Source organism: Callithrix jacchus, chromosome 19 (assembly GCF_049354715.1).
Source record: "Callithrix jacchus isolate 240 chromosome 19, calJac240_pri, whole genome shotgun sequence".
Taxonomy (NCBI): domain Eukaryota; kingdom Metazoa; phylum Chordata; class Mammalia; order Primates; family Cebidae; genus Callithrix; species Callithrix jacchus.
Genome location: NC_133520.1, coordinates 37,488,200 through 37,514,413, shown reverse-complemented (window position 1 = coordinate 37,514,413; position 26,214 = coordinate 37,488,200). Strand labels below are relative to the sequence as shown.

General features: G+C 41.6%; 2 protein-coding genes across 3 annotated transcripts in view; both read left to right on the top strand.

Moving 5' to 3' along the window:
- The window catches only part of PGBD2 (piggyBac transposable element derived 2), a 75,490-nt gene extending 60,177 nt beyond the window's left edge, over positions 1-15,313 (top strand). The window contains exons 4-6 of one of the 2 annotated variants that reach the window (XR_013529896.1): positions 13,004-13,029; positions 13,135-13,222; positions 13,986-15,313. The gene's annotated coding sequence lies outside the window, so the exon portion shown is untranslated. The remainder of the gene's footprint in view (positions 1-13,003; positions 13,030-13,134; positions 13,223-13,985) is intronic. The other variant, XR_001908337.5, reaches the window with a different exon arrangement.
- A 7,082-nt stretch (positions 15,314-22,395) lies between these two features.
- The window catches only part of IRF6 (interferon regulatory factor 6), a 218,629-nt gene continuing 214,810 nt past the window's right edge, over positions 22,396-26,214 (top strand). The window contains exon 1 of the mRNA XM_078357055.1: positions 22,396-22,499. The gene's annotated coding sequence lies outside the window, so the exon portion shown is untranslated. The remainder of the gene's footprint in view (positions 22,500-26,214) is intronic.

The window sequence follows — 26,214 nt, the reverse complement described above, 5'->3', positions numbered from 1 at the left end:
AGGCATTTACTTAGTGGAAGCTCTTCTAATGGTGGATTCCAACAACACGGTACTGATCACCAAGCATTAGGTTATGATTTATTATCCCAAGCTCATTGTTGCCATATTATCTATTTCTGAGTACGATACTCAAGAGACCTTTTAATTTTTTGTTTCTGCCAGATCAAGGCCTTAGAAAGAGGACATGTATGATGACAGATCATCCCTACTCACCAAGAACTATCTCCCAGACATCCAAGTGAATGAGGCCTTGGAGTTCCAGGGTCAATTGAGGGGTGACAGGAAGGGAGCAGAAAGCATCCCAGCATAGAGGTCTGGGAGAAGTGACAAATATCCTCTTAAATATTAATGACTGACAGAGAAGCTACCAAAATTCAAGTCAGTCTTTTGTGGACCACTCAGAATGCATATAGGAAATAGATTTCTGAAATGTGGTGCCTAGGCAGCCAAATCAGGGAAGAAACTCTGGGAATGTAGTAAATGTGGCAATAAACTGACTGGCTCATTTTGGACACTGCAGAATTCATACTGGAAACAAACTATGTGCATGTCATTAATGTGGAAAAGCCCATCAGGGCAGCCTTCTATTTCTGAAACTCCAGAGAATTTTTTTTTGAGATGGAGTCTTGCTCTGTTGCCAGGCTGGTGTCATCTCAGCTCACTTCAAGCTTCACCTCCCCAGTTCAAGCAAGTCCCCTGCCTCAGCCTCCTGAGTAGCTGGGATTACAGGCATGCACATCATGCCTAGCTAATTTTTTTGTATTTTTAGTAGAGATGGACTTTCTTCATGTTGGTCAGGCTGGTCTTGAACTCCCCACCTCAGGTGATCCACCTACCTCTGCCTCCTGAGGTGCTGGGATTACAGGTGTGAGTCACCATTCCTGGCTTATCAGGCATATTTGTATCATTCCATTTCAAGGCTGTTCTATTTTAGACAAATTAACCATTCTAACCATTTTAAGTTCCAGTATTCTTTTATGTCATAGGATTATGGTAAAAATAATATAATAATATATTAAAAACTGTGCCTAGGTATTAGCATATGATGTATATATATTTTAATTATAGTTACTTTAATCAGAAAAATATTGATAGTAAGAATCATCAGGAGGAGGATTCAATATGGCCAATTAGGAGCAGCTCAGGATTGCAGCTCCCAGCGAAAGCACAGAAGGTTAGTGGACGCCACATTTCCAGACAGATTTTTATTGCCCACAGACCAGGAGATTCCCAGATGGAGAAGCCCCATGGGTCACCAGCACGGTGGGTCTCTGCACAAAATACACAGGTCCAGGTGCCATTTTAGCTGGTGATTGGAGCTCCTGGGAGACAGTCGCCCATTCAACTGATGAAAAGGGGACTGAAACGGAGCTAGGCCAGGAGATTCCTGGGCAAAAAAGCACCACAAATCTCCACATGGCTGTTTCAGCCAGAGCAATGGATTGCCACACAGGAAATCACACAGATCCCGGTGCCTTTTCAACAGATGACTGGAATGCCTGGGAGACAGAGTTGCCCATTCAACTGATAAAAAAGGGTACTGAAACAGGGAGCCAGGTCAGGAGATTCCTGGACAAAAAAGCACCACAAATCTCCAGCATGGCTGTTTTCAGCTGGCACAGTGGCCGCCAATCAGGAAATCCACAGATCTGGTGCCTTTTCAACAGGTGACTGGAATGCTTGGGAGATAGAGTCACCCATTCAACTGAAAAAAAAAAAGGGGGGACTGAAACAGGGAGCCAGGCCAGGAGATTCCTGGGTGAAAAAGTGCCATGAGCTCCCAGTGTGGCCTTTTCAACTGGTGATTGGGACACCTGGGAGATGGAGTCACCCATTCAACTGAAAAAAAAAAAAGGGGGTCTGAGGCAGGGAGCCAGGTGTTCAGGCTCAGCCAGTCCCACCACCAAAAACAGCAATCTGAAATGCTCTGAATTGAGAGTTTCACAGCAAGCACAGCTGAATCAGGGATGGTCCAGCTCTGTGGGGGAAGGGCGTCCACCATTACTGAGGCAGTCCACCACTACCGAGGGTAGTCCGCCATTGCTGAGGCAGTCTGCCATTACAGAGAGTTTGCCATTACAGAGGTGGGCCACCATTGCAGAGGCAGTTCTAATTATACCCGTATAAACAGGACTGCAGGGAAGTACACATGGCAGCTGGGTGGAGCCCACAGCAGCTCAGTAAGGCCTCTGTAGGCAGACTGTGACTAGGCTGCCTCCTCGCTGGGCAGGGCAGCCCTGAAAAAAGGCAGCAGCATGACAGAAACTTATAAATAAAGCCCCAACTCCCTGGGACAGAGCACCTTGGGGGAAAAAAAGTCATTTATGAGTTCTGCAGCAGACTTAAACATACCTGCCCAGCAGCTCTGAATGGAACAACAGAGCTCACAGCTCAGTATTTGAGCTCCTATAAAGGACAGACTGTCTCCTCAAGCAGCTCTCTGACCCCATATATCCAAAAAGTCACCTCATAAAGGAGAGCTTAGACTGACATCTGGCAGGTATTCTTCTGGGACAAAGTGAGCAGAAGAAGAAACTGGCAGAACCCTTACTGTTCTGCAGCCACTGCAGGTGATCCGCAGGCAAGCAGGGCCTGGAGTGGACCTCAGCAGTCCTACAGCAGAGGGACCTGACTGTTAGAAGGAAAACTAAGAAACAGAAATAACTGCATCATCAACAAACTGGATGTCCACTCAGAGACCCTATCTGAAAGTCAACAACTACAAAGATGATAGGTAGATAAATCTACAAAGATAGGAAGAAACCAGCACAAAAAGGATGAAAACACCCAAAACCAAAACACCTCTCCTCCTCCAAGGGATCACAACTCACCAGCAAGGGAACAAGGCTGGATGGAGACTGAGTCTGATTAATTGACAGAAACAGGCTTCAGAAGGGGGGTAATAAGAAAATTCTCTGAGCTAAAAGAACATGTTCTAACCTAATGCAAAGAAACTAAGAACATTGAAAGAAGGTTTGATGAAATGCTAATGAGAATAAACAGCTTAGAGAGGAATATAAGTGAATTGATGGAGCTGAAAAACACGAGAACTTCATGAAGCATACACAAGTTTCAACAGCCCAATTGACCAAGCAGAAAAAAGGATATCAGAGGTTGAAGATCAACTCAATGAAATAAAATGAGAAGGCAAGATTAGAGAAAAAGAGTAAAAAGAAATGAACAAAGTCTCCAAGAAATATGGGACTCTGTGAAAAGACCTAATCTATGTTTGATAGGTGTAACTGAATGTGATGGAGAGAATGAATCCAAGCTGGAAAATACTCTTCAGGATATTATCCATGAAAAAGTTCTTCAACCTAGCAAGGCAGGCAAATATTCAAGTCCAGGAAATACAGAGAACAGCACAAAGATATTCCTCAAGAAGAGCAACCCCAAGGCACATAATCATCAGATTCACCAGGGTGGAAATGAAGGAGAAAATGCTAAGGGCAGCCAGAGAGAAAGGTCGGGTCACCCACAAATGGAAGCCCATCAGACTCACAGCAGATCTCTCAGCAGAAACCCTACAACCCAGGAGAGAGTGGGGGCCAATATTCAGCATCCTTAAAGAAAAGAACTTTCAACCCAGAATTTCTTATCCAGCCAAACTGAGCTTCATAAGTGAAGGAGAAATAAAATCCTTTATGAACAAGCAATTACTCAGAGATTTCATCACCACCAGGCCTGCTTTACAAGAGCTGCTGAAAGAAGCACTAAACATAGAAAGGAACAACCAGTACCAGCCACTCCAAAAACATACCTAATGGTAAAAAGCATCGACACAATTAAGAAACTGCAGCAACTAACAGGAAAAATAGCCAGCTAGCATCAAAATGGCAGGATCAAATTCACACATAACAATATTAACCCTAAATGTAAATAGGCTAGACACCCCAATCAAAAGACACAGACTGGCAAATTTGATAAAAAGCCAAAACCCATCAGTGTGCTGTGACCAGGAAACCCATCTCACATGCAAGGATACACAAAGGCTCAAAATAAAGGGATGGAGGAAGATTTACCAAGCAAATGTAGAGCAAAAAAAGGCAGGAGTTGCATTCTAGTCTCTGATAAAATAGACTTTAAACCAACAATGATCAAAAGAGACAAGGACATTACATAATTGTAAAAGGATCAATGCAACAAGAAGAGCTAATGATCCTAAATATATATGCACCCAATACAGGAGTACCCAGATACATAAAGCAAGTTCTTAATGACTTACAGAGAGACTTAGATTCCCACACAATAATAGTGGGAGACTTTAATGCCCCACTGTCAATATTAGATCAACGAATCGGAAAATTAACAAGGATATCCAGGAGTTGAACCCAGACCTGGACCAAGGAAACCTAATAAACATTTACAGAACTCTCCACCCCAAGTCCACAGAATATACATTCTTCTCAGCAGCACATCACACCTACTCTAAAATTGACCACATAATTGGAAGTAAATCACTCCTCAGCAAATGCAAAATAACTGAAATCATAACAGTCTCTCAGACCACAGTGCAAACATGTTAGAACTAATATTTCAGAAACTAACTCAGAACTGCACAGCTTCATGGAAACTGAACAACTGGCTCTTGAATGTTGACTGGGTAAACAATGAAATTAAGGCAGAAATAAAGATGTTCTTCAAAACCAACGAGAACGAAGACACAACATACCAGAATCTCTGGGACACATTTAAAGCAGTGTCTAGAGGAAAATATGTAGCAATAAATGTCCACATGAGAAGCAAGGAAAGATCTAAAATCAGCACTCTATTGTCAAAATTGAAAGAGCTAGAGGAGCAAGATTTAAAAAACTCAAAACCTAGCTGAAGACAAGAAATAACTAAGAGACCAGAACTGAAGGAGATAGAGACACAAAAAACCCTTCAAAAAATCAATAAATCCAGGAGCTGGCTTTTCAAAAAGATCAACAAAATAGACCACTAGCCAGATTAATAAAAAAGAAAAGAGAATGATCAAATAGATGCAATAAAAAATGATAAAGGGGTTATCACCACAGATTCCACAGAAATACAAATTATTTTCAGAAATTATTACAGACAACTCTATGCACATAAACTAGTAAACCTGGAAGAAATGGATAAATTCCTGGACTCCTGCATCCTCCCAAGCCTAAACCAGAAAGAAGTCGAAACACTGAATAGACCAATAACAAGGGAGAAGTTGAGGCAGCAATTAAGAGCCTACCACCCCAAAAAAGCCCAAGTCCAGATGGGTTCACAGCCAAATTCTGCCAGACATACAAAGAGGAGCTGGTACGATTCCTTCTGAAACTATTCCAAAAAATCCAAAAAGAGGGAATGCTTCCCAAATTATTTTATGAGACCAACATCATTCTGATACCAAAACCCGGCAGAGACATGGCAAGAAACGAAAACTTCAGGCCAATATCCATGATGAACATAGATGCAAAAATCTTCAATAAAATACTGGCAAACTGATTATAACAGCACATCAAAAATCTCATCCACCATGATAAGTAGGCTTCATCCTGGGGATGCAAGGCTGGTTCAACATACACAAGTCTATAAACTTGCATATATTCAACACATAAACAGAACCAAAGACAAAAAGCACATGATTATCTCAATAGATGCAGAGAAGGGCTTTGACAAAATTCAACAGCCTTTATACTAAAAACCGTCAATAAAGTAGTTATTGATGGAACATATCTCAAAATAATAAAAGCTATTTACAACAAATCCACAGCCAATATCATACTGAATGGGCAAAACCTGGAAGCATTCCTTTTGAAATCGGGCACTAGACAAGGATGCCCTCTCTCACCACTGCTATTCAATATAGTACTGGAAGTTCTAGCCAGAGCAATCAGGCAAGAAGAAGAAATAAAGGGTATTCAAATAGGAAGGAAGGAAGCCAAATTGTCTCTATTTGCAGATGACATGATAGTATATCTAGAAGACCCCATCGTCTCAGCCCAAAATCTCCTGAAACTTATAAGCAACTTCAGCAAAATCTCAGGATACAAAATCAATGTGCAAAAATCACAAGCCTTCCTCTACACCAATAACAGACTTAAAGAGAGCCAAATCAAGAACGAACTGCCATTCACGATTGCTACAAAGAGAATAAAATACCTAGGAGTACAGCTAACAAGGAATGTAAAGGACCTCTTCAAGGAGAACTACAAACCACTGCTCAACGAAATAAGAGAGGGCACAAACAGATGGAGAAACATTCCATGTTCATGGTTAGAAAGAATCAATATCATGAAAATGGCCATACTGCCCAAAGTAATTTACAGATTCAATGCTATCCCCATCAAGCTACCAGTGACCTTCTTCACAGAACTGGAAAAAAACCACTGTAAACTTCATATGGAACAAAAAGCCCACATAGCCAAGTCAATTCTAAGCAAAAAGAACACAGAGGGAGGCATCACACTACCAGACTTCAAACTATACTACAAGGCTACATTAATCAAAACAGCATGGTACTGGTACCAATACAGAGATGTAGACCAATGGAACAGAACAGAGGCTTTGGAGGCAACAGCACACATCTACAACCATCCAATCCTTGACAAACCTGACAAAAACAAGCAATGGGGAAAGGATTTCCTGTTTAATGAATGGTGTTGGGAAAACTGGCTAGCCATGTGCAGAAATCAGAAACTGGACCCCTTCCTGACACCTTGCACTAAAATTAACTCCAGATGGATTAAAGACTGAAACATAAGACCTAACACCATAAAAACCCTAGAAGAAAATCTAGGCAAAACCATTCAGGATGTAGGCATAGGCAGGGATTTCATGACCAAAACACCAAAAGCATTGACACCAAAAGCCAAAATAGACAAATGGGACCTAATCAAACTCCACAGCTTCTGCACAGCAAAAGAAACAATCATTAGAGTGAATCAGGAACCAACAGAATGGGAAAAAATTTTTGCAATCTACCCATCTGACAAAGGGGGAATATCCAGAATCTACAAGGAACTAAAGCAGATTTACAAAAAGAAAACAAGCCCATTCAAAAGCAGGCGAAATATATGAATAGACATTTTACCAAAGAAGACATATATGAAGCAAACAAACATGAAAAAATGCTCATAATCACTGGTCATTAGAGAAATGCAAATCAAAACTACATTGAGATACCATCTCATGCCAGTTAGAATGGTGATCATTAAAAAATCTGAAGACAGCAGATGTTGGAGAGGATGTGGAGAAATAGGAACACTTTTACACTGTTGGTGGGTGTGTAAATTAGTTCAACCATTGTGGAAGACAGTGTGGCAATTCCTCAAGGACCTAGAAATAGAAATTCCACTTGACCCAGCAATCCCATTACTGGATATATATCCAAAGGATTATACATCGTTCTGTTATAAGGACACATGCACACGAATGTTCATTGCAGCACTGTTTACAATAGCAAAGACTTGGAAACAACCCAAATGTCCATTGATGATAGACTGGGCAGGGAAAATGTGGCACGAATACACCATGGAATACTATGCAGCCATTAAAATGGTTGAGTTTTTGGGATATGGATGAACCTGGAAACCATCATTCTCAGAAAACTAACACAAGAACAGAAAATCACCAAATGTTTTCACTCATAGGTGAGTGTTGAACAATGAGAATACATGGACACAGGGAGGGGAGCACTACACACTGGGGTTTGTCAGGGAGAAATAGGTGAAAGACAGCAGGGGGTGGCGAGTTGGGGAGAAATGCCAGATATAGGTGATCGGGAGGAAGGCAGCAAATCACACTGCCATGTGTGTACCTGTGCAACAATCTTGCATGTTCTTCACATGTACCCCCAAACCTAAAATGCACTAAAAAAACATCAGCAGAGGTGACACTTCAGGAAAATTCAAGAATATTGTAACCACATTTTTATTGTAAGGTAATATTATTACTTGTAACAAACTACACCAATTATATTTCATTGACCACATATTCTAAGTCAGAGATTCTATATACAGTGTTTATTATTAGCACACCTCTTTGGCACATATGGCATAATTATTGAAATTTTCCATGTTAATGATTTAAGTCCAGTATTATTTTTTGATTATTTCAAGGTCACATAGCAGGTAAGTGAAGGGAAAGATTTCTAGACCAAGTCTATTTGGCCAAAGCTTGGATTCCCATATAATTTAATGTTGCACAAACAGAGATTTAGTGAAGAGCATTAAGCTGTGAGCTTGAATTGGGAAAAAAATTCAGTGGTCCACTTAAAAACTGGGCAATACATATAACATGGATGATTAAAAGCTGTGATGTTTGTAAATTCCTAACACCAGCCTAATGTACGTTCAATATATAGAAATCACTCCATCCCTTCCTCAAATGCCAGGAAATCATGGAAAGTCTTCCTGCATGCACGGAGGGAAAGTCCAGATGCTCATAACTGTATAAACAGATAAAACTCAATCTGTGACAGAAGTTATAATGCAGAGCTATTATAGGGATAAGGTTAATGCTGGGGTTAGGGTTCAGGGGTTAGAAGTTAGGATTCGTGTTTGGGTTCTGATTTGGCTTGGGTTGGTGTATTGATTGGGTTAGGGTTGCAGGTGGGTAGCCCAGTGGAAGCTTGGACCAGGGAAGTCTCTCTCTGCCCACTTCCCTGCTATGCCTTAAGCATTGAGATTTTTTTCACCAATTGCTCCATGCACCTTCCTCACAGGCTTAGTGCTCCACAGCCCCTTTTTAGGTTGCCCACTCTGCAGAGCTGTCCTCATTGCTTGCTCCATTCACAGACATTTTTCTCCTGTCTCTTTGACCTGAGAATGCCCTAGGCAGATGGACATTGGGTTAGGTGGTGGCTCTGTTGGGCAGGAAAGAGGACAGCATGAGCCTCATCCTCCAGACCTGTTGTCCTGTGTCTGAGATCAGGGCATTTTAATGCTTGTTTTCTAGGCTTGTAGACTCAGGGGAGAAAATAACTTGCTTTCTCAGGGTATGGCCTAAATGTCCTTAATGTACTAGTCCATCTCTGTTCTTCTGCCTGCTCCCTCTGATTTGGTCATAAAGGCATGTTGTCTCCGTCAGAGCCTAGGCTGATAACTTCTTAGCAAACTACACTTTGTTAACTTTTGTAATCTCCGACTTCTCCTCCATGTGCCTGCTGTGACCCTCTCTACAGTTGCCCTCTGTGACCCACCGAGTGACTCTGCTCCATGTGTAACGCATTTGCTTCCTAACACTCTACTTGCTTGAGGCTCGTGTTGGAAGAGAGTTTTGTCATGATCACTGCCAAGCACTTACAATGGCACCTGATGGGTAGAAAGAGGACTGGATGGGTCTGTTTACCCAATGTCTCCCTGAGAGCCTATCCTGATTGGTAGAAAGATAACTGGGTGGGTCTTGTCACTTGGTGTCACACTGGACAGAGCCTTTCCTGATGAGAAGAAAGATGACTGGATGGGTCTTGTCACTTGTATTCCCCAAGACAGAGCCAATCCTAATGGGTAGAAAGAGGACTGGGTGGATCTAATCAACCAGTGCCCCTTAAAGCCTGTTCTGATGTGCAGAAAGGATTGGGTGGGTTGGTCACCGAGTGCCCCCTGAGACAGAGCCTGTCCTTAAATTTTCTTTTCCAGTCACTCATGGCTGGTCCCTGGATCCCCCAGTGCCAATTTCATTACCTGTGTTTTTGCTTGCCATTGAGCAGAGCCAGTCCGTGCCCTCTAGCCAGGCAAGGTCTTCTCTGAGCACTGTGTTTTGCTTTCCACTTCTGGATCCACAGCTCATGGTGATGCGGAGGGCTCAGCTAGTGCTGTTGGAGTGAATAAAGTGGGAAAAGATAAACAAGGGGCAGGAATGACTTATGGCTGGATGTTAGTCAACCTGGGGCTGGGTGGGGGCAATGTTCTCTTCTGAGTCTAGAATGGGAGGATCTTTCCAGGATCAGGAGGTACCAAGATGGGAGAGAAGGCCTTGAGCCTGGCAGAGGGAGCTTCCATTTGTAACACTGTGTTGTCTTCCAGGTGCAGTGTCACAATGGACAGGTCTCCTGTGTTGCATTCTGGGGATCCAGGGTGTTCCTTGAGTTTTCAGAGGGCAGCCTGGGCATAGGCATCCCTTGCAAGCTGGGCCAGCACCCTAGGAAAAGCAGGTGTGGATGTTCTGGTTGTTCAACACAGTGAGTTACAGAGCTTTATCACTAATAAAAAAATGAAGTCTCCAGTATTCTTTCAGGAGTTCTGTTGAGAAGCATTGAGAGATTGTTTGCTTACTGTGATGTTTGAATAGTTTGATTAGCAACTCCTCATCATGGAGAGTTGTAGTGGAGAAAGCGTTTGGGAAACATTCATGAGGTCAGAACCAAAGGTGGCTGAGGTCAGTGGCTCACACCTGTAATCCCAGCACTTTGGGTGGCGAAGGCAGATAGATCACCTGATGTCAAGAGTTTGAGACCAGACTATCCAACATGGTGAAACGCTGTCTCTACTAAAAATTAAAATTTAGCTGGGCATGGTGGTGGGTGCTTAAAATCCCAGCTACTTGGGAGGCTGAGGCTGGAGAATCGCCTGAACCTGGGAGGCAGAGGTTGCACTGAGCTAAGACTGTGCCACTACACTCCAGCCTGGGAAACAGAGTGAGACTCTGTTTCAAAAAAAAAAAAAAAAAAAACTGATTAAAAGTAAGCAAAGGTGGGTATATATTTGGTTGGCATACTATTATGTATTCCATTGATAATAAATGAGAGGTTAGGGTTAGGGATAGGGTTTAGGGTTTAGGGTTAGGGTTAGGGTTTGGGGTTAGGGTTAGGGTTTAGAGTTAGGGTTAGGGTTACGATTAGGGTTAGGGGTTAGAAGAATTTTAGGCAAAATAAATTTAAACAGTTTATTTGAACAAAGGAATGATTCATTAATCATGCCTGAAGCAGGAGAACGGAAAACTGGGCTTGGGGCTTTGAGCTTTTACTGGTGGCAGCTACTTGAGGTTTGTCATTGGCTCCAGCTAGGCGACCGCCTGTTTTGGGGATGGTTCCCTCAGCATCCCTAGTCAGACAGCCAACTGGCAGCTGGGCTTTTTGTTATTGACTGGTTGGTTTGTTAATGTTTTTAAGTCAGTTTAAATGACTCCAAGTGTGGTTTCCGTTTGCTTAGGCAAGACCTCAGGCTAACGGCTTCTTCCTTTTTTTCTTTAACGTATCAGAACGATAATTCATTTTCGTTTTACTTTCCTGGCATTAATAGAAGTAAGTTCACATTTTTGCTGTCATTCAGAAAGTCAGTTTAATTGGCAACCTATTTGTGATGGTGCATAAAATAATATTTGTTAATTTTTAGCATCTTAGATTAGATGAAATATGTTAACTCTATTAAGCTTTGTTTTTAAACCATAACAGGAGTTGAATTTCTTTTTTTCTTTTTCCTACTAGGCTTTAACCATTTAAAATACACTGAAGCATCTCCTAACAATGTGGATGCTTTCTGAGAAATTTGTCCTTAGTGATTTCATCTTTGTGCGAACACCACAGAGTGTTTTTATAAAACCTAAACGATGTAGCCCACTCCACATGTAAGTGATACGGCATAGCTTATTGCTCTTAGGCTACAAACCTGTATAGCACATCTCTGTACTGAATTCTGTAGTCAACTGTCACGCCATGGTGATTGTGAATTGTGATCCCAAAGTATCTGAGTCAGGTCACAGTCAATTAGAAAGCTTATTCACCAAGGTTAAGGACATGCCTATGACACAGCCTCAGGAGGTCCTGACAACATGGGCCCAAGATGGTCAGGGTAGAGCTTGCTTTTATATATTTTGGAGACATGAGACACCAATCAATATGTGTAAGATGTATAGTCATTTGGTTCAGTAAGGTGGAACAACTAGAAGTAGGAAGGAGGGGTAGGGAGGTGGTTCTAGGTCAGAAACAGATAAAACTAAAGGTTGCATTCTTTTGAATACTTGGTCAGCCTTCCACTAAATATAATTTAGTCTGGTTCAGTGAATCTGCATTTTTACTTATACAGTAGGGCAGAGGAATGGCATATCAGCCCACCACAAACCTCCACCTCCCGGGTTCAAGCGATTGTCTTGCCACATCCTCCCGAGTAGCTTGGAATAAGGGCATGCACCACGACGCTAGGTAATTTTGGTCTTTTTAGTAGAGATTGGTTTCTCCATGTTTGTGAGGCTGGTCTCGAACTCCCGACCTCAGGTGATCTGCCTGCTTTGGCCTCCTAAAGTGTTGGGATTACAGGCATGAGCCACCATGCCTGGCCAGGAAGCTTATTTTGATTCTGATATTTTCAACTGTATTTCAGGCATAACTTGTTTTCCTTGGAGCATTAAATACTGCTTTAGTATTGTATTATGCAAATAAAACACAGATCCCTTTTTATCATACTCAATGCTAGTGATACTGACATCTAAATTTAGACACATTTCAGAGTCTGGGCTTCCAGTAATTCTTAGTGATCCTCTAAAAGGTAAATTATTTTTTCTCACAAGACAGAGTGACATCTAAAGTTACATTGAATGTTCTGCCACTTTTGTTCCTCTAGTTTCATTGATTTCTTCAAAGCATCTTTGGGGGAATAACTTTGACTATCTTTTTAAACTCTTCTGTATTAGAAGGCATCCTGATGAAACATTGAATAATTGTGGTCACAAATTTCATTTACAGTCTTCCTGTCTTTGAATATTTTTTCTTATGGAAAAATTTGCTTTTGTTGCCTTGTAGGTAAAAGGAATGCTGGGAAACAAAACAAAGACTAGCTTTCATTAGAATAAGTGATTCAGTCACAATCAATTGCTATTTTAATTTTTTTTAAAGTTATGCTTTTGAAAACATCTAGCTATAAATTGAAATAGTCTCCAAAGTATGAATTATTTCCCTGGTTTTAAGGTGACCAGGTTTCCTAGAGAGTGAACCACACCACAAGAAAAAAGATATGATAAATATGTTTACATGTATGTGTTGTTTTAACATTAACCATGTAAAATAGGCATTTCCTTGAATTTATATCTGTTTGCATAATTTATTTTGCAGCATCAGGAATGCCCTTATTTTAAAAGGTAGGAGTAGGTGGTGTCAGTTCCTACTTATTATTTGCACAAATAATTAAGCAGATATTTGAAAAAATTTACAATTTGTAAATAAAGGTTTTGTTTTAATTTTAGATTCACACTGAAATTGGGAGGAAAATGCAGATTTCCTGTGGAGACCCAACCTAGTTTCCCCACGTATTAACATATCAACATGTATCAGGTATGTTATTAACTTTTTTTTTGAGATGGAATCTTGCTCTGTAATCTAGATTGGAATGCAATGGCACACTCTTGGCTCATTGCAACCTCTACCTCCCATGTTTAAGCAATTTTCCTTCCTTAGCCTCCAAAGTAGCTGGGATTACAGGTGCCCACCAGCACGCTGGGCTAATTTTTTATATTTTTAGTAAAGACGGGGTTTCGCCATGTTGGCCAGGCTGGTCTTGAACTCCTGACCTTGGATGATTTACCTGTCTCAACATTCCAGAGTTCTGGGATGACAGGTATGAGCCACCATGCCCACACTACTATCGGTATATTTGCTTTGGTTGGGTATCTGTTCAAATATTTATCCAGTTTTCAAATCATGTATGTGTTTTGTAAATATTTTCTCACATCTGTCTTGTCTTTTTGTTCTCTGAATACAGTTTTTCACAGTAGAATACTTAGTTTTAAAAAGTCTGTGTTATCAATATTTTCATGAATTGGCATTTGATATTTTGTGTTATAGCTCAACACCAAACTCAATGTCACATAGATTTTATTTTAGAATTTTTATAGTTTTGCATTTAAAATTACAGTCTCTGGACTATTTTGAGTAAGGTTTGTGTTTTTCTTAATTTGTGTATGTATTCATTTTATTCTACATGGCTTCCAAAATCTTCCATCACCATGTTTGGGAAGGATATGGCCACAGTGGTCTTCATTTTGGTTTGAATTTTCAAAATTATTAGATTGAATAAACTTAATATTGAATTTTATAGGTATTTCAGGACAGCCACGCGCGAGTGCATGTCCGTGGAGAAACTGAGCAAGAGTGTCCTTGCTGATTTGTGGCGTCACCAGAGGGCGCACGAACCCACCCTTGACCAACTTCCCTCTGAGGTACCAGAAGTAGCTAGGAGCTTCGACTTCCTCAGGGAAGCACGAGGGTCGTGTTAACTAAATGTTGTTCATTGGTGAGTAAAAAGCTTTCTTTCCATGGCCCCGAGTGCAGAGAAGACAGTCTTCAGAGTACTCAGCAAAGTAAGAAATTCATTTAGAAAAATGAAATCCCCAAATTCCATTGTTACGAGTACATCCTGGTATCATTGTCAATGTGTCAGACACAGTGGCTGCTAAGATATATTCTCATGGTGGCCTCTGATGTAATAATTATTCCATGCCCTAACATTACTGTGATATCCATACTGTGCCCTAACACCAATATAATATCCACACCATACCCTAACGCTAATCTAACATCCACACTACTGTTTCTAATACTAATGTAATACTAGCCACACTGTGCCCTCATGCTAATGTAGTATTTGCACGGTTCTCCAACATCAATATAGTATGTACACCATGCCCTAACAGTAATATTCACACTGGGCTGTAACACTAACATATCCACGCAGTAGCCGCTAATATTAATAATAATATCTAATAAGTGGAGTTTGTTGACATTGAGGCTTTTATAAGGGTTCACAGCTTTGGATGAATCGTAGCCCCTATAGTGGATTTTGGTGATTTCTCTGCTTTTCTGGCATAGTATTGATACGGTTGTTTTAAAAAGGAATTTACTTTTTAATAATGTCATACTTCTAGGAAACTTCCAGTAGCAGTGCAAAATATAACCTGTTTCCAGATTCATCCATGTCCCTACAAACGACACGAACTCATCATTTCTGATTGCTGCATAATATTCCATGGTGTATATGTGCCACATTTTTCCAATCCAGTCTATTATCAATGGGCATTTGGGTTGATTCCAGGTCTTTGCTATTGTAAACAGTGCTGCAACTGACACAAGAACAGAAAATGAAACATCGCATATTCTCACTCATAGGTGGGTGATGAAAAATGAGAACACATGGACACAGAAAGGGGAGTACTAAACACTGGGGTCTATTGGGGGGAAAAGGGGAGGGCCAGTGGGAGGGGGAGGTGGGGAGGGATAGCCTGGGGAGAAATGCCAAATGTGGGTGAAGGGGAGAAGAAAAGCAAAGCACACTGCCATGTGTGTACCTACGCAACTGTCTTGCATGCTCTGCTCATGTACCCCAAAACCTATAATCCAATAAAAAATTAAAAAAAAAAAAAAATATAACCTGTTTCTTTTCTTAGAGTCCCCAGCAGTTATTGCTGTACCAGATTTGCAGTGTCCCAGAAAATACTCCGGTATATTTTACCCAAAGCATGGAAACTCTCCCAGGTTACTACCACATATGCCCTAGATCAGGAAATCAGCATGGTTCCTAGGTGATATTTCAGTTCACAAACTCATTTCACTTTTACCTTCTGCCCCACCTAGGGGTATAGTGTGTTTTTTCATTCTGATACAGTTTTCACCCAAGGGTTTCCTGCATATTTATGATCTTGACACATTTAAAGAGCATATATGTTTTTATTTGACCACCTGTTTTCAGGTCTTTGGGGTATATACCTAGGAATAGAATCACTGAGTCATACAGTAAATCTATTTGTATCTGTTTGAAGAAACACCAAATAGTTTACATTTATGCTGCACCATATTATATTGTCACAAGCAGTGTTTAATGGTTCAGGTTTCTGTACATCTTTGTCAACACTGTTTTTTTTTTTAGTTTAAGTATTCTAGTGTAAGTTAAGGGGTATTTCTTTATGGTTTTAATTGTAATGATGTTAAGCATCTTTTCATGTGCTTCTTGGCGAAGCGTGTGTTAAAGTCTACTGTCAGTTTTTAGGTTGGGTTGTCTTTGTTGTTGAGTTCCAAAAGTTATTTATATCTTCTAGATAACAGAAGTATCTAATGTGTAGTTTTTTTTTTAAATTTTTTATTGGATTTTAGGTTTTGGGGTACATGAGCAGAGCATGCAAGACAGTTGCGTAGGAACACACATGGCAGTGTGCTTTTCTTTCCTTCTCCCCTTCACCCACATTTGGCATTTCTCCCCAGGCTATCCCTCCCCACCTCCCCCTCCCACTGGCCCTCCTCTTTTCCCCCCAATAGACCCCAGTGTTTAGTACTCCCCTTTCTGTGTCCATGTGTTCTCATTTTTCATCACCCACCTATGAGTGAGAATATGCGGTGTTTCATTTTCTGTTCTTGTGTCAGTTTGCTGAGGATGACATTCTCCAGATTCATCCATGTCCCTACAAACGACACAAACTCATCATTTCTGATTGCTGCATAATATTCCATGGTGTATATGTGCCACATTTTTCCAATCCAGTCTCTTATCAATGGGCATTTTGGTTGATTCCAGGTCTTTGCTATTGTAAACAGTGCTGCAATGAACATTCGTGTACATGTGTCCTTATAGTAGAACGATTTATAGTCTTTTGGATATATACCCAGTAATGGGATTGCTGGGTCAAATGGAATTTCTATTTCTAAGGCCTTGAGGAATCGCTACACTGTCTTCCACAATGGTTGAACTAATTTACACTCCCACCAACAGTGTAAAAGTGTTCCTTTTCCTCCACATCCTCTCCAGCATCTGTTGTCTCCAGAATTTTTAATGATCGCCATTCTAACTGGTGTGAGATGGTATCTCAATGTGGTTTTGATTTGCATCTCTCTGATGACCAGTGACGATGAGCATTTTTTCATATGATTGTTGGCCTCATATATGTCTTCTTTCGTAAAGTGTCCGTTCATATCCTTTGCCCACTTTTGATTGGGCTTGTTTGTTTTTTTCCTGTAAATCCGTTTGAGTTCTTTGTAAATTCTGGATATCAGCCCTTTGTCAGATGGGTAAGCTGCAAAAATTTTTTCCCGTTCTGTTGGTTGCCTATCTATTCTAGTGACTGTTTCTTTTGCTGTGCAGAAGCTGTGGAGTTTGATTAGGTCCCATTTGTCTATTTTGGCTTTTGTTGCCAATGCTTTTGGTGTTTTGTTCATGAAGTCCTTGCCTACTCCTATGTCCTGGATAGTTTTGCCTAGATTTCCTTCTAGGGTTTTTATGGTGCCAGGTCTTATGTTTAAGTCTTTAATCCATCTGGAGTTAATTTTAGTGTAAGGTGTCAGGAAGGGGTCCAGTTTCTGCTTTCTGCACATGGCTAGCCAGTTTTCCCAACACCATTTGTTAAACAGGGAATCCTTTCCCCCTTGCTTGTTTTTGTCAGGTTTATCAAAGATTGTATAGTTGTAGATATGTTGTGTTGCCTCCGGTGCCTCTGTTTTGTTCCATTGGTCTATATCTCTGTTTTGGTACCAGTACTATGCTGTTTTGATTACTGTAGGCTTGTAGTATAGTTTGAAATCCGGTAGTGTGATGCCCCCCGCTGTGTTCTTTTTGCTTAGAATTGACTTGGCTATGTGGGCTCTCTTTTGGTTCCATATGAAGTTCATGGTGGTTTTTTCCAGTTCTGTGAAGAAAGTCAATGGTAGCTTGATGGGGATAGCGCTGATTCTGTAAATTACTTTGGGCAGTATAGCCATTTTCACGATGTTAATTCTTCCTAACCATGAACATGGAATGTTTCTCCATCTGTTTGTGTCCTCTCTGATTTCGTTGAGCAGTGGTTTGTAGTTCTCCTTGAAGAGGTCCCTTACGTTCCTTGTGAGTTGTATTCCAAGGTATTTTATTCTTTTTGTAGCAATCGTGAATGGCAGTTTGTTCTTGATTTGGCTTTCTTTAAGTCTGTTATTGGTGTAGATGAATGCTTGTGATTTTTGCACATTGATTTTATATCCTGAGACTTTGCTGAAGTTGCTTATCAGTTTCAGGAGTTTTTGGGCTGAGGTGATGGGGTCTTCTAGGTATACTATCATGTCGTCTGCAAATAGAGACAATTTGGCTTCCTCCTTTCCTATTTGAATACCCTTTATTTCTTTTTCTTGCCTGATTGCTCTGGCTAGAACTTCCAGAACTATATTGAATAGGAGTGGTGAAAGAGGGCATCCTTGTCTAGTGCCAGATTTCAAAGGGAATGCTTCAGTTTTTGCCCATTCAGTATGATATTGGCTGTTGGTTTGTCATAAATAGCTTTTATTACTTTGAGATATGTTCCATCGATACCGAGTTTATTGAGGGTTTTTAGCATAAAGGGCTGTTGAATTTTGTCAAATGCCTTCTCTGCGTCAATTGAGATAATCATGTGGTTTTTGTTTTTCGTTCTGTTTATGTGGTGAATTACGTTTATAGACTTGCGTATGTTGAACCAGCCTTGCATCCCCGGGATGAATCCTACTTGATCATGGTGAATAAGTTTTTTGATTTGCTGTTGCATTCGGCTTGCCAATATTTTATTGAAGATTTTTGCATCTATGTTCATCATGGATATTGGCCTGAAGTTTTCTTTTCTTGTTGGGTCTCTGCCGGGTTTTGGTATCAGAATGATGTTGGTCTCGTAAAATGATTTGGGAAGCATTCCCTCTTTTTGGATTGTTTGAAATAGTTTTAGAAGGAATGGTACCAGCTCCTCTTTGTGTGTCTGGTAGAATTCGGCTGTGAACCTGTCTGGACCTGGGCTTTTTTTGTGTGGTAGGCTCTTAATTGCTGCCTCGACTTCTGACCTTGTTATTGGTCTATTCATAGTTTTAGCTTCCTCCTGGTTTAGGCTTGGGAGGATGCAGGAGTCCAGGAATTTATCCATTTCTTCCAGGTTTACTAGTTTATGTGCATAGAGTTGTTTGTAATATTCTCTGATGATGGTTTGAATTTCTGTGGAATCTGTGGTGATTTCCCCTTTATCATTTTTTATTGCATCGATTTGGTTGTTCTCTCTTTTCTTTTTAATCAATCTGGCTAGTGGTCTGTCTATTTTGTTGATCTTTTCAAAAAACCAGCTCTTGGATTTATTGATTTTTTGAAGGGTTTTTCGTGTCTCAATCTCCTTCAGTTCAGCTCTGATCTTAGTTATTTCTTGTCTTCTGCTGGGTTTTGAGTTTTTTTGATCTTGCTCCTCTAGCTCTTTCAATTTTGACGATAGGGTGTCAGTTTTGGATCTCTCCATTCTCCTCATATGGGCACTTATTGCTATATACTTTCCTCTAGAGACTGCTTTAAATGTGTCCCAGAGGTTCTGGCATGATGTGTCTTCGTTCTCATTGGTTTCGAAGAACTTCTTTATTTCTGACTTCATTTAATGTGTAGTTTTTTTCTTTCGTTTTGTGGGTTATTTTAAAATAACAAGAGTTAATCTGTGGTGTCTGCCTTGGGGTCCTGAGACAGAGCTCTAAGCCTTAGGAATGTATGAAGTGATGTGTGTTTCATGTGCTAATGAGATGACTGATGATTGGCGTCACCTGGACAGCCTCAGTGGGGCTGGCTGCCAAGGGAAGAAGCCTTGTCATTAGAGGATTTGAAATTTCATCTCCCCTCCCATTTCTGTGAAGGGGAGAGGTGCTGATGGTTAAGTTGATCACTTATGGCCACTCATGTAACCAATCTGCCTATGTAATAAAGGACCATGTTGGGCGAGTGTGAGCATCTGTGTTGATGAACAATAATGGGGAGATGCTGGGCAGATCATATCTAGAGAGGGAATGGGAGGCCTGCACTCCTTTCACATACTTCACATTGTGCATCTCTTTATCTGGCTGTTCATTTCTAGCCTTTAAAATATCCTTGACCATAAGTCAGCAATTGTAAGTACAGTGTTTTCATGGGTTCTGTAATGTGCTATAGTAAATTGCTGTACCCAATAAGGGTGTTGTGGGAGCCTCCAATCTGTAGCCAACTTAGACAGAAGGTAACCTGGGAACCTACTATTTGTGATTGTCATCTTATAACTGAGCTCCCCTATTTTCTTAAAGAAGAAATGAATTACTTTTACAATTTTTTTTGTCCTGTACTTCCTACTTAGCTCTTTAGGAATGCAATGATAAGCTTTACTGTCTCTCCACGAGATGCTTCCTACACTGCAATCTTTTATAACTGTGTGTTTACTTAGAAGTTCCAGGGACCAAATCTGAAAACAAACTAGGCACCTCCGGATCTCTCCCCTGCCAGGAGATTTCCAGGACACAACAGTCATTTTACAAACTAGCTCTGCCCTTGGTGGTACTAGAAAGACCACCTAATGGATAAAACATCAGAGCAATTCCCATAGACCCTGCACTTCCTCCATCCCATCCCCTGCAGGCCATTCTGCCAAGTCTTTTTTTTAAAGCTCCCACTTTCTGCCCCCAAAGTGGAATCAGTTTCCTTAAGGCAAAAGCGTATGTTCCCTTAAGTCAAGAACTGTCATAAATTCACTTTCCTTTTACCATCCTTTTGTTTGTTAATTGAATTTGCAAGCAACAGATGGCATGACCTACCTTCTTAGGACTGACACCTTGGCCTGTGTGGTGTGATGCTTTCTCCAGTTAGTGTCAGAATTGGATTTCCCTGTAGGACATCCAGCTGGTACCCAAGATTTGGTCTGTCTGGGGAAAAAACCCAGGCATCTGTTAGTAGAAGTGTTTTGTGTTGATTATTGAGAGTATACTAGAAGACAGTTGTTTTTCCTATTATAACAATTCTTTCAACTTTTTTCTTCATATCTTCTGAGGCATAAAAGTTTTGAATTTTGAGAAAATCAGTTGATTTATTTTTCATTTTTTGGTTTGTGGTTTTGGTGTCAGGTCTAAGAAACTATTGCTATATCCAAGGTCATGAAGGTTAAACTGTATGTTTTCTCTAGAGAGTTTAGTTTTGCCATATTTAGATCTTTGATCCATTTTAAGTTAAATGTTTTATGTGATATGAGGTAAGGATACAATTTCACGTCCCTTTATGTGGATAGCAAGTTGCCTTACATCACTTGTCAAGGACAGCATTTTTTCCCCAGTTTAATGGTTATGGACCTTGTCTCAGATCAGTTGAGCATGGAGGTATTGTTTTGTGTCTGGACTCTCAATTTAGTTCAGTTGATCTTTGTTTTTTCTTATGCCAGAATCATGCTGTTTTGATTACTATTGCTTTGTAATAAGATTAGGAACTGGGATGTGCATACCTCCAGATTTGGAGTTAGTTTTCAGGCTCGGTTTGTCTTTTCAAGGTTCCTTGAAATTCCATATGCACATTAGGATCAGCTTTCCCATTTCTGTCTCAAGACCTTTGGGATATTCATAGGAATAATATTGAATCAGTAGATTGCTTTGTGTAGTTTGGCAAACTTAGCAAATACGTTTTTCAAATCCATGAACATGATATGGTTTTACATTTATTTGGGCTTTGTTTAATTTCCTTAAGCCAAGTCTTATAATTTCCTCTAAGTCTTATTTTTTGATTATGTTTATTCCTAAATGTATTATTGCTATTGGTATTATTTAAAGTGGAATTTTTATAATTTTTTCCAGATTATTCATTACTAGTGTATACATATAAAATGGATTCTTTGGCCAAACGCGGAGGCTCACGCCTGTAATTCCAGGACTTTGGGAGGCCAAGGCAGGCAGATTACCTGAGATCAGAAGCTCAAGACTAGCCTGGCTAACATGGCAAAACCCAATCTTTCCTGAAAATACAAAATTAGGCAGGCCACCATGGATTCACTGGGATAAACAATCACGTTCATGGTGTTTGATGTTTTCAAAATGCTGTGGGTTTAAATTTGCTATTATTATGTTGAAGATTTTTAAGTCTACATTTCTGAGGTTGTGGATCAGTTCTTGAAGCAGCGTGGCACTGAGTAGGATAGATAAGGATGGGATTGTGAATAGACTGTGGTTAGTATTTACAGATTTAGTGTGTCAGGGTATTACAAACTCAGGAGATAGGGGTTTAAGGGTTAAGAGTTTACTGATTGAAGATTATAGTATAAGGGCTGCAAGACAGGAGGTTCCAGTCGGTGGTTGGGAACCGCATGGCAGAGATTAGTGGAAGAGATCAGGTGAGTAACAGGGTTAGGTTGAGAGGTCAGGATTACGGTGAAGGGTTAGTGAGGTTTAGGATTAGGGTTACAGTAAAGGTTAGAGTAAGTTTAAAGTTAAGTGTGAAGGCAAGTGAATTTTTGCAAAAGTTGTAAAATGTGCATCCATCTTTATTTTATTTCCTGTGGTTTCCGGTTAATTGTCCCTTAATTTATAGAAATACATGGGCTAGTGGGCTCTGTGTCAGTTTGCATTTTCAGAAAGATGGCGTTGAACACCTCGCCTTTTGACTTTAAGGGTGCGTATCCACCGCCAGCGCCATGAGCACGAGGGCCCTGCAGTGCTCCCCGCTGCCAGCAGAGGGCGCGCGAGTCCCATCTTTTCTATCCTGGAGGCCATGGCGTCACGCCCATTTCCTGCACGCAGGCGCCTGTGAGGGTAGGAGTCAGGTTCTCCTCAGCAGACACCAGGGGACGTCCCTGACTTTGGGACACTTGGAGCCCGCGTCCACGTGAGTAAAATCTTTCTTGATTGCTGCCCCGAGAACCTTTGTTTGGAAAATGAGAAACCAAAGACCACGGTGAATCAAGCGGAGCTGAGGTTGTACCGAAGATGAGGCGGCCACGGGCCATGCTGCAGGCTCGGAACAGCAGTGCAGCGTCAGGAGGGCAAATAGAATACCCGCCACACTGATGATAACCCCTTGTGATACCAGTAACACTCCATCTGTGGTGCTGTGTAAGCACCCAGCACGCAGACCTCACACCCGTGAGGGGGACACGGCACTTGCCGCACAGGTCCGATCCCGGGAACGTGGACGCGTCTCTCAGAGTGCACAGAGCGCCCAGAGCGCCTGCGAGTGCACACGTAGCAGTCACAATGCCCATGAGAGGTACTAACACAGCACCCGTCAAACTCATACAACCCCCAGAACATGCATGTGTCCCTCAGACAGTACACATATCACCCAGAAAGCCCGTGACATCAGACTCAGGGTGCACACATATCACCTGGGATGCAGAAGTGACACTGACTATCCCAGCACCTGTCACACTCCTATAACCCCCAGAAGACGCATGTGTTCCTCCGTAGACAGGTATGCCCAGAACGCCGGTGACACTTCAGAGTGCACATATCACCCAGAACACACAAATGATATTGTCAGACTAACCCAACACCTGTCACACTCATATAACCCCTGGAACACACATGTGTCCCTCAGAACACACACACATCACCTGGAACAACACTTACACCGTCAGATTCAGAGCGCTCTTATCACCCGGAACACACAGATGTTGCTGTCAGACTAACCCAACACCCTTCACACTCATATAACCCCCAGAACACGTGTGTGGCCCTCTGAACACACATGCAATGTTTGGAATGACCATGACACCGTCAGACTAATACAACACTCGTCACACTCGTATAACCCCCATAATGTGTCCCTTAGAACACACATATCACCTGGGACACGAACATGTCCTTGGGAGCCTCTGCAGCACCAAGGATGGGACCCTCTGGTTCTCGCTGGGGCGCTGGGTTCACAGTCTGTGCTGGGCTGGATTTGCGAGGGATTTGGCCTGTTATGAAGTGTGATGTTTCTGCCTTTCTGACGTGATATTGACAGGGTTGTTTTAAAAAGTATTTGACTTACTAGTAACGTCATATTTCTGGGAAGCTTGGAGCAGCAATTAGTATGGCTTCTCCTGTCCTCCGATTCCCTAGCAGTTACTGCTGTGACAGATTTGCAGCTTCAGACAAAATACCCTCTTGTGTTCCACCAAAGGCACAAACACTCCTTCAAGTGACCCCCACATAACTTGCAAATCAGGAAATTCATGGTTTCTTTTCTTTTTTATTTTTTTTTTGAGATGGTGTGTTTTGTTCCAGGGCTGGAGTGCAGTGGTGTGGTGTCAGCTCACTGCAACCTCCTCCTCACGGGTTCAAGGGATTTTCTTGCCTCAGCTTCCCCAGTAGCTGGGATTAAAGGCGTGCGCCACTAGGCCTGGCTAATTTTTTGTATTTTTGGTAGAGATGGGGTTCACCATGTTGGTCAGGATGGTCTTGATCTCTTGTCCTCGTAATCCTCCCTCCTCAGCCTCCCAAAGTGCTGGGATTACATGTGTGAGCCACCATGCCCTGTCAAAAATACATGATTTCTATGTGAAAGTCCAGTCCATAGACCTTCACAGTCTGCCCCCCGGGTTAGGGTTAGGGGTTAAGGGTTAGAGTTAAGGGTTGAAGGTGGAGTTAGGGGTTAGGGTTAGGGGTAGGGTTAGGGGTTAGGGTTTAGGGTCAGAATCAGGATTAGGGTTAGGGATTAGGGATTAGGGTTAGGGTTAGGGTTGGGTTTAGGGTTAGGGTTGGGGTCAGGGTCAGGGTTAGGGTTTAGGGTTTGGGTTAGGGGTTAGGGTTAAGGGTTTGGGGGTTGGGATTTAGGGTTTAGGGTTAGAGTTTTATGTTTAGGGTTTAGGGTTAGGGTTAAGTGTTAGGGTTTTGGGTTTTGGCTTGGGGTTAGGGTTTAGGGTCAGGGTTAAAGGTTAGGGGTCAGGGTTAGGGTTAGGGTTTAGGGTTTAAGGTTAGGGTTTAGGGTTATGGTTAGGTTTAGGGTTTAGTGGTTAGGGTTTAGGGTTTAGGGTTAGGGTTAAGAGTTTAGGGTTAGGGTTAGGGTTACAGGTTAGGGTTAGGGTTGGGGCTAGGGTTAGGGTTTAGGGTTTAGGGTTAGGGTTAGTATTAGGGTTGGGTTTAGGGTTTAGGGTTACGGTTAGGGGTTTGGTTTGAGGGTTAGGGTTTAGGGTTTAGGGTTAGGGTTAGGGCTAGGTTTAGGGTTAGGGTTATGGTTTAGGTTTAGGGTTAGGCTTCATACTTTAGGGTTATGGTTAGGGTTTAGGATTAGAGTTATGTTTGGTTTAGGGTTTAGAATTAAGTTTAGGGTTTAGGATTTAGGGTTAGGGTTTAGGGTTTGGGTTAGGGTTTAGGGTTCAGGGTTAGTATTAGTGTTAGGCTTAGGGTTGGGGTTAGGGTTTTAGAGTTAGGGTTTAGTGTTTAGGTTTAGGGTTTAGGGTTAGGGTTAGGGGTTTGAGGTTAGGGTTAGGGTTTTGGTTTAGGGTTAGGGTTGGGGTTTGCTGTTAGGGTTTAGGGGTTGGGGTTGGGGTTGGGCTTAGCATTAGGGTTAGGTGTTAGTGTTAGTGTTATGGTTTAGGGTTAGGGTTTAGGTTTAGGATTAGTGTTAGGCTTAGGGTTAGGGTTGATGGTTAGGGTTAGGGTTTAGGTTCATGGTTTACGTTTAGGGGTAGGGTTAGGGTTAGGGGTTAGGGTTTTGGGGTTAGGGTTAGGGTTTAGGGTTTGGTTTAGGGTTTCGGGTTAGGGTTTAGCATATAGAGTTTGGGTTAGGATTTAGGGTTAGGGTTTTATGTTTAGGGTTAGGGTTAAGTCTTAGGGTTAGGGTTTTGGGTTAGGGGTTAGGGTTTAGGGTCAGGGTTAAAGGTTAGGGGTCAGGGTTAGGGTTAGGGTTTAGGGTTTACGGTTAGGGTTAGGGTTTAGGGTTATGGTTAGGTTTAGGGTTTAGGGTTAGGGTTAGGGTTGGGTTTAGGGTTTAGGGTTAAGGTTAGATTTAGGGTTTAGGGTTAGGGTTAGGGTTTAGGGTTTAGTGTTTTGGTTTGGGTTAGGCATTAGGGTTAGGGTTAGCCTTTAGTATTTAGGGTTAGGGTTATGATTAGAGGGTTAGGGTTAGGTTTTAGAGTTTAGGGTTAGGGTTTAGGATTAATGTTAGGGTTTAGGGTTAGGGTTAGGTGTTAGGGTTAGGGTTAGGATTTGGGGTTAGGGTTAGGGTTAGGATTTGGGGTTAGGGTTAGGGTTCGGGTTCAGTTTCGGGTTAGGGGTTAGGGTTAAGGATTAGGATTTGAGTTAGGGGGTTAGGGTTATGGTTAGGGTGTTAGGGTTAGGGTTTAGAGTTAGAATTAGGGTTTATGTTTAGGGTTAGGGTTTAGGGTTGGGGTTGGGGTTACGGTTAGGGTACAGAGTAGAAATAGAGTTTGAATGATGCCTCTTCAATTGCATACTCTTATCATGGATAGTCTTGCAAACATGTGTAGCCAGAAAATGCCAGAGCTGGGAGAAGCAGTGGAGATGATCAGGTGCACTCTTCCAATTTTGTAGATTTTGTAGGTAGAGCCTCAGGGAGATTAAAAAGGGCTAACAGCAGGGCCAGCTCCCCAAAC